The sequence below is a fragment of the Pteropus vampyrus genome, unplaced genomic scaffold (genome assembly GCF_000151845.1).
Source record: "Pteropus vampyrus isolate Shadow unplaced genomic scaffold, Pvam_2.0 Scaffold367, whole genome shotgun sequence".
Classification (NCBI taxonomy): Eukaryota; Metazoa; Chordata; class Mammalia; order Chiroptera; family Pteropodidae; genus Pteropus; species Pteropus vampyrus.
In genome coordinates, this window is record NW_011889148.1 from 506114 (window position 1) to 514968 (window position 8855).

At 50.9% G+C, this 8855-nt stretch overlaps 1 protein-coding gene and 1 pseudogene across 1 annotated transcript in view; both read right to left on the reverse strand.

The window, feature by feature from the left end:
- The window catches only part of LOC105305166, a 35819-nt gene that overhangs the window by 2365 nt on the left and 24599 nt on the right, over positions 1 to 8855 (reverse strand). The gene's annotated exons all lie outside the window — the stretch shown is intronic.
- Positions 995 to 1113, reverse strand: LOC111731367 (annotated as a pseudogene).

The following is an 8855-nucleotide window of genomic DNA, read 5'->3' on the forward strand; positions in this document are numbered from 1 at the left end:
GTGGCCGCTGCTCTGGCGCCGCCTAGTGGTGGGCGTGGAGAGCGCGGGCGCCCTGTTACCTCTGAGGGCGGAGGCGCCTTGTTCATCTCGCCCTAGATCCGCTGGGGGGCGGGGGGAGGGTCGCATGCCCTCTCAGCTCTGTCTGCTTCATATTTATACAGGCTAGCAAACAAAACGCCTTTCATCTTCCTCAAACGTTTCGTTTCTCTATTGCGTGCCAAGTGTGCTTTTTCCTGGTCGGTTCGGTATTTATATTTAATGCTGTTTTGTTCCTGACATTTAAACTACAGGGAGGGCACAGAGCCCAGGGGCCAGTGTGTGCGCATGGCCTCCCCGCCACGCTCTCTGGGCCTCGGTTTCCTCATCTATCAAATAGGAAAATTAATTCAGAGGTTTGACGCAGCCTTTAAGCACCGTGACTATGGGGAGCTTAGTGACGTGGGGAATGCCCGTGTTGAAACGTTTAGGTGAGTTTATGGACTACGAAGCCAAGATTTCATCTAACGTGATGAAAATTATATTAGTTTTCATTAAAATTTATTGTTTATATGATATATTATGTAAATACAATACGAGTACACAGTATACAACATAATATTTGTGGGCAGCAAGAACGGTGGTGATGCTGGCACTTTCTGAGCTTGCTGTCACCGCTTTGGGAATTTGGAATGAAAGGCTCTTGACTCTGAACTTGTTCCCACAGCAAGGAGGCTGCCAGGACAGGTAGTGAGGGCCCAGTCATGGGACATTTGCTCACCAGACGTCATGTGGTTCGGAGGTTCCCAGCCCTGGCTGCACATGAGAATAATCTGGGAAGGGTTTCTATAAATTCAGAGGCCCAGGCCCCATCTCGGATGAGCTAAATCAGAATGTGAGGGCTGGACCCAGGTCCCCGCAGTTTTATTTTTTTATTGTTTGTTTGTTTGTTTATTTTTTAAGGCGAGGCAACCCTCACAGATTGCAAGGACCTTGTCAGCTTATTTTTTATTTTTTATGCCTACAGCACCTCGTCTTCCTAGGTGGTCTCCCATCCAAGTACTAACCAGGCCCGACCCTGCTTAGCTTCTGAGATCAGACAGGATCGGGCTTTTTCAGGGTGGCATGGCCATAGACTCCCCACAGTTTTAAAGCGATGCATAGAACCCCGACTTGGAGTAGGTCTGAGTCTGGGGCTGGGCGGTCACATAACGTAAAGGGGGTCGGGACAGGTACGTGCTGGTCATTCGTCGGACATCGGAGCACAGTGCTGGCCCCTGTCCGGGTCCACCTGCCACTCTGGGGCATCTCCTAGGGCCATTCTCTTGTTATCCCCCAGCCAGTCTGCTAGAGTGGTGAGTTTCCTTTCTCTCCCTCAGCCCCCCTCTGCCCGCCCTTCACCTTCTGTCTTTCCTTTGAACCAGACGCCGACCCACCTCGGGGTGTGCGGGACTTGCTGGGTGGGAGCACTCGGAGGTGTCCTGCTGAGCTTGGACCTGCAATGGCCAGAACACCAGGACGGAGGAGAGGCGTCCTACGGGAGTCTTGGCTGCATCTGACTGGGAGGGTGGCAGCGCTGGGGTTCTTCCTGTGAGCTCTATTTGTGTGTGCGCGCATGCGTGTGTGTGTGTGTGTGTGTGTGTGTGTGTGTGTGTCCGTGCACATGTGGAGAGCACTGGTGTGACCACGCATCAGTACGCACTTATCATTGGGGTGTGCAGCTGTGTGAACGTGTGTGCACGTGACTGCTAAGTCATCCAGAAGGTAAGATTAAGCACATACATGTCCAAGGCTCCGGCAAAGCCAAGGCGCTGAAACAAATGAACAAAATGGGTGAATGAATATGTAGACAAACAAATCAATGCATGCATGGAAAATCAATAATTTAGTATTGCAGTCAAAAAAGTTCAGAAAGGAGTTACTTTATTTTTAGCACACACATATGTTTTGTGACATTTGACATTTTGAAAAAATAACCTTTTCTTTCAAATTCTGTATGGTGAGCAGGGAGTATCCATGAGCTTCTCCATGCTTAGGGCCTCTTACAGGTGATACATGATCCTGGCCCACACACGTGCTAGTGTGAGCCTGCCTGAGAATGCGCTGGAAGTATGTGACACATACATCCTGTGTAAATCCATGCATGTCCTTGCATGGGGTGTGCACATGTATGCACAGAGGAGCTGCAGGCAGATGCGGGGGTTCTTATGAATTGCTGTACATACCTGGACGTGCACAAGGGCGCTGATGGGTTTTTGTGGGTGTATGTGCTTGTGGGTACATGTTTTCCTGCTTACGGAGAGGTGTCTGTAGCTCAGCCACCATCTCTTAACTACAAGTGTAAAAGGCAAGCACTAAATTCTTTAGAACGTAGGAACAGATTCTGAAGCTAAGTGCGTGTTTGAACGTCTCGTGGCTCAGGCTTGCGTGCATCTTCCTCCGTCTGCGGCCTCGCTCATGCACTAGTCCTAACACAGAGCGATGAGCACATATGTAATCGTGACCATGAAGACAACTGTGGTGAGTGGGAATCGGCTATTCCATCCAACCAGAGGCTGGCATTTCAGACTATTGGGATTGGGAAGATTTGAGACTTTTGATTTTCCAGTCAAGGATGAAAACTACTAAGTGAAAACGAGGCAAGAGAGTATTCCCGCAGGTAACTAAGGCCTCCAGGGAGTTGAGGGTCCGATAAACAGGGGTGACCACAGCAGTCCAGGGTGCCCACATTCGCCCTTCCTCTGGCCATGCAGTGATGGTGACTTTTAGTGGCCCCTGGTGATGGGTTTTGCCTCCTGCGAACAGATTTGGGAAAGAACAGAACCCAGAAAAATACAGACTATCAGGTGTGAGATCCTCTGTTAGATGTGAGATCTTTGGAGCCATCCCAACCACCTGGCCAAGAAAGGCATGTGACCTGTCTGTGAAGTCACCTCGCTGCGGGCAGCGCATCTAGAACCAGGTGACTTCTCCTGACCTGGCCATGCTCGGCCCACACACCCCTCCACCCCTCCTGGCATCCTGGCTGTCCTGGCCCCACCTTAGTCCCCAGCCAGAGTGTGAGCACTAGGCAGGAACAGGTGCCAGCATGATTTCAAGGTGTCTGGACCCTGGATATGTCTGTTGTTTGTGTCCAGCCATCGACTCAGAAGGTCCCCATGAAAATGAAACTTCCTTTATGTCAGCAAACATTTTATGTAAAGGGCCAGATAATAACATTTTTAGACTTTTCAGCCAGATGGACTCTGTTGCGGTTACTTAACTGCCCCTTAGTGAATGCAGCCTCGGACAATACATGAACGAATGGGCCTGGCTGCACTCCAGTGAAGCTTTATTTACAAAAACAAGGGTTGGGCTGGATTCGGCCCCTGGACCTCGCTTGTCCGCCCCTGCTCTGTGCAGCAGACCTCTGCCCAGCATATCCGTTTTTGCTTCTTTTGGTAAAACAAGTCTCCCTTTTGAGAACGATCCTTCTCCCGTTTTCAAATGTTGACTTTCAGTTATTCGCTTGGTTCAAGATAATCAATGTGTCCTGCCTGGCTCCCTACCCCTCAAATACTAGTTGGTTCAAATATGGACACCTGATGTAGTGGGTGCCAGTGAGATTTGGGGGTCTTCGTTCAACACCTGGGGGAAGAGACGATCTTTTTTCTCTGCAGCTGCGAGGTCTGGAGCTGGCGCAGCCCTTTTGCTTCCCAAGGGAGAAATCCTGGGATCACCAGGGGGCGCTGTGGAGCCTGAGGTGGAAGGAAGAGAGAGCTGATGGAAAATGCCTTCTCCCTGGTGACATCATTTGAGCTCCAAGGTCAAGCCTCACCCAAAGCTCGAACAATTTTTGGACTTCTCAGTTATGTGAGCCAGTAAATTCCCTTTATGGTTTAAGCCATATGACCCGGGTTTTCTGTCGCTCACAGCCTAACCTCCTAACTGATGCACCATCCTGATGCTCTCTGGGTTTCTGTGCGGGTCAGCCTCCTGCATGGCAGGGGGCTTCTCTCGGCTTGAGGTGCTGTAAGTTTGCCTCTGAGACCCTGGCTGCAGCCTTTGAGCCTCTGACACATTCTTCTCTAGAAGCAGCCTGAGCACGATCTCTCCTGGGCTCCAGGACCCTGAGCCAAACTCTGTCTTTGGTCTCGAACCAGGGCTGAGCTTTGCCGTGATGGCTGGGAAGCCTGGATTCTCCGGCCTGTGAACTCTGAAATGTTCTCTCACGGAAACATCTGGGCCTTCCTCTGGCCCCAGGGTGCACACCTCTCAGGCTGCCATAAGTCACGACAGCACGTCAAGGGTTTTATTGGGGTTATGAATTATGGATATGGCCCGGGCTGTGCACTTTTCATTATTTTTTTCCTGCTGCAATTAAGCCACAAATCATACTTGAGAAATGGGAGGGTGACCGAATTAGTCAGGATTCGCTCATAATAGGCTGACCCTGGAAAAGTCATCCAGGAGGGGGTCAGATGTTTGCCAGCTCCCCAGAGCGCGGGCCAGCAGACAGACAGTGTCTCCTCGCCGCCCGGGTTTCCAGCTAATGGACTTCGTACGGCTGAGAGGCTCACGCTGCCCAGCCACGCGTTTAACCCGCTCGGTGCCTTCGGCCGGCCTCGGCCGGGAAGCAGAGAGACGCCACGGGGAACGCGTGAGCTCGGAGGCTGGGCGGGTCCTGCTCCCTGATGACCGCCAGACCAAGGACCAGCTTTCTGAGCCCCTAAGTGGCTGAGACAAGGAGTGAATGGGACCGTTCCCAAGTTCAGAGACTCCGAGATAAGAAGGCTTTTACCCTGCTGGAGCGCGTGATTCCTTACCCTTTAAAAATTAGCTTTTTATTGAAATATGATGTGCACGTAGAAAAAACACACAGCTTGATCAATTTTCAGCCTGTGCATCTGGTACCCAGATCAACGTGATGGTTTGCTACTACGGAGGGGAGCGGTCAGGCTTTTGGCCCTTGAGGAGCTCACGGCCAGCCAAAGAGAAGGATGCGTAAGCAACGAGCAAACAGCATTAATCACAACCAAGTCAAGGTACAGCGGGGCCACGGCACTGCTCTTTGGCAAGGGCGTGTCGCGACGTCTACTATTGCTCGGTGCGATCTGCCTCTCTCCCTCCAGCCAGAGACATGGCTGAACTTCCTGGTCCCCGGGCAGTTGAGTAGGTCAGGTGACAAGATCTGGTCCATCGGTGTGAGTGGACATGACTTGTGTCACTTGTGGGTGAAAGATGTAATTGCCGGCCTGCGTGAGACTCTCCAGAGCGGCCGCTCCCTCTCCAGTGGTGACCATCGTGGAGCCGGAGGCCTCACCCACCTCAGAGCACACGCGGAAGGAGCGCCTGTTGTTGAGAGGCCCCCGAGATCCTAGGGTTGATTGACACAAGGTCTGGTTTCACTCATCTTTGCGAGATGTTTGAAGACGACTCTGATATCAGCTGATGACCAAGGCTGACAATTAAGAATGAGTGATCCATGTCATTAAGACGAACGAGAGTGGGTGAAATCAGTAAGATATTTGGTGACTGGTGTCTTCGTCGTCCAGCCACCTAAGTAATCCATGGGGACTTTGTCTGATGCTCTGTCTTTATGTCTCTCTTCTCTCCATTTCTATGACCAAACGAATAATCTATCTCAGAGCTGTTTCTCACATCCTTTCCTTCTGTCCATCCCCACGGCCACTGCCCAGGCGGAGGCCTGGTTATCACTACCTGTGCTACAGCGGCTCAGGTGGCCTCTCTGCCTCCAGCCTTGCCGTGACACCTGTCCCCAATCCTTCCTCTACAATGCAGTGAGAGCAACTCTTCTAAAACACAAATCTGACCGTGGCTGTCTCTCTCCACTTCCCCACTCAAACATCCAATGACTCTTGTTGCTAATAACAGGGCTTTTCAAGAAAGGCAGCGTACCATGTGGGAACATGCACCGACCCTAAAGGCAGACAGTCTGTGTTTGATCTTAGCTCCGCCACTAGCCATCTGTGTGTCACTGAGCAAGTTACTCGACCTCTCTGTGCCTCCGCTACTTCACTGAAGAAGTGAGAATAGTAATAATACCTTCCTCATAGGATTGTGAATATGAAATGACTCAGTAAGTTGCTTAGAATGATGTGCTCCAGTCGTCTATTGCTGCAGTAATAAAACACCCCCAAACCTAGCACCTTAAAATGACAATTATTTTATCAGTACCTCTCACATTTTGAGGGATTTAACTGGGCTCAGCTGGGTGGTTCTCATTTAGTTCTCTCACGAGATTTCAGTGAGATAGTGGCGGGGGCTGAAATTTCTCTCTCGTTCCCCCCTCTCGTCTCTCTGGCCGATGGCGCTGGCTGCCAGCTGGGGTCTCAGCTGGGGCCGCAGGCTGCCACGTCCACGCCGAGCCCGGCCTTCCTCACAGCCAGGTGGCTGGGATTTGAGACTGAGAAGCCAGAGAGAACCAGGCGGAGCTGCATCAGCTTTCATGACCTAGCTTTGGAAGTCACATGGCAGCACTTGTCGTCAGAAGCCTCTGGGATTCTGGGGAGGGAGAGTAGACTTCATGAGAAGGGGGAAGGGCACTGGCAAGGTCACATTATAAGAAGTGAGTGTGAGATGGAAGATTCTGTTTTGGTCGTCTTGGAAAATCTAATCTGCCACACAATGCTCAACAAGTAACAAGTGCTCAATAAATGTTAGGCGCTATTATTATTGTTATTGCTTATGAATACAATCTTCATTTGGAAGCTCAGTGCATCAAAGAGATAGAAGCAGAGCAGCTGGGGTGACAAAGATACGGAAGCCTCTGTTCCTGTCCTCAGGGAGCTCCTGGAAATTGTAAGGTCTCTGCGGCATCTAATAGAAGCCACCGGGTTGTACCAGTCAGAATTCTTGGTTAGGAGCAACAGAACTCACTCTAGTCAGTCTAAAGAGAAAGGCGGATTGTAAAAAGTCATTGGCAGCTGTCAGCATCTCCAGCAGAGCCGGGGGGCAGCTCGGAGGCTCCCGGGCAGGAGCAGGGCCACGTTTTGCCCCAGTGGGGTGCCCAGTGCCACTGCTGCAGAACAGATGGAAGCAGGCGCCGATGGCGCTGGGCACTGCATGTTACCGCCCTCAGCAGGACAGAGTCCCCAAGGCGAATCTACGGGTGTCTCTCATCTTACCACTGGCTTCCGAAATGAGGTCTCTCACGGCTGTATCTGATTGGTCATTCGAGGTCACATAGTTGTGCCCCAGCTGCAGGGGACACTGGGAAAGAGAATTGCCAGCCGCTAACTTGGAAAGGCTGGGATTCCTAAGAGGGACATTCTTAATCATAGCAAGAGTGTCCCAAGGTTCTGGGACATTAAGGAGCATCAGACGCATCCTCCACATCCACACTGGTCCCTTTCCAGTCCCATAAACTTTCTTAGCGCTGTTCACCGCCCCACTCCCTCTCATGGCTCCTTCTTGTCCTTGTCCCCTAGTCATCTCTGAACTGGCTCCTCTCCACCAAGCTCGTCCGCTTCCTCCCCTGCCCCCTGCTTTGTACCCTGCAGTGCCCGGTACGGACCTCCGTCCCAGCATCCACGGAAGCCAGTGGCTCTTACTAGTTCTCGTGTCTCTCTTCCCACCCCCCACCTGAGTTTCTGGGGCAGCGGCCGTACCCCTTCCATCTCTGAATGCAACACGTGCAGCAGCGAGCGGGCACACCGAGGGTGCCCTGTGCACGTGTGCAAGGAAATGAAATGAATGGCAAAGCCCGCGTCACTGTTTCACGCTGCCCACAGCAAAGGCGTCTGGGAGCCCTTACCGGCTCTGGGGTCTGAGGCTTCTAAGTGAGCTCGCATTTGCCATGCAGATTTTCTTCCGACCCCCCAAAAGAAAACAGTATTCTAGGAGGTCTTTCTGCCTAGAATAATACTCGGGGCTAAAACTGAAAGGAAAGAACCCAACAGGAAGTGGGGCCATTTCCCGGTTCAGTCATAACTCTCGACTGAGTGGTGACCCTGACTTTCTGGCTAAGAGTCAGGGAGTGGGCGACAGGCTCAGCTCATCTGGTTTCCTCTTGCTTCGTTCTGACCTCTCCAGGAGAAAGGCTGTGCTGTTGGCGGAGACGGGGACTGGATCTGGCACTACACGAGTAATTAAAAGTGAACCCTCGGATATTTGCGTAATGAGCCGAGGGTATTTTCCACTACGCTGTCATGCAGGGTCTCTAATCAACGCCGTCTTCACATTTAATGGCAAATGACAGTGTTTATATAACAGAAAGGAGAAAAAGGAGGCGTGTGGATCCCCCAGGCCAACCTGTCTCCCTTTTATATCTGTCTGAATCTCCGTCTTCCTCAGCCCTCGCTGCTGGGTTGGGTCGAGGCAGGCCAGAATTTGGTTCGATGGTGGCAAATGCTTATGGAATGGTTCCAGAAGCCAGTTAAACCTGTAAGCGGGGGTCAGGGCCAAACAACGAATGTTGGCTTTTAAGGGGGGCTGGTAACATATGGGGGTGCGCATGGATATAATTTATTCTGTAATTCCTCAATTGATACTTGCCCGCACATTTGTTTCAGAAAGTGCCCCCGAAGTGAAGGTTCAAGAAGTATAAATCAGTAGTTGGTAGATGGTCAGAGGACGGGGAGCACGGCATAGGGAACGAAGTCGGCATTAATGTAGTGGCCAGGTGGAGGGCCGGGGAGAGAAGGAGCAGGTAAGGGAGATCATTTCATAAACTATATAAATGTCTAACCAAGATACTGTATACTTGAAACTAACGATAAAATAAAATTAAAAAAAGAAAATGATTTTTTTTTTAGTTTATCGAATGAATGCAAAGTGTTAATAATATTAATTTGTTAGTGGGTAAAAGTGAAGGGGGTGCTCTCTATAGAAAAAAATGATTTCAAAGCAATGAAAAAAAAAGTGTCCTCAAATACGAA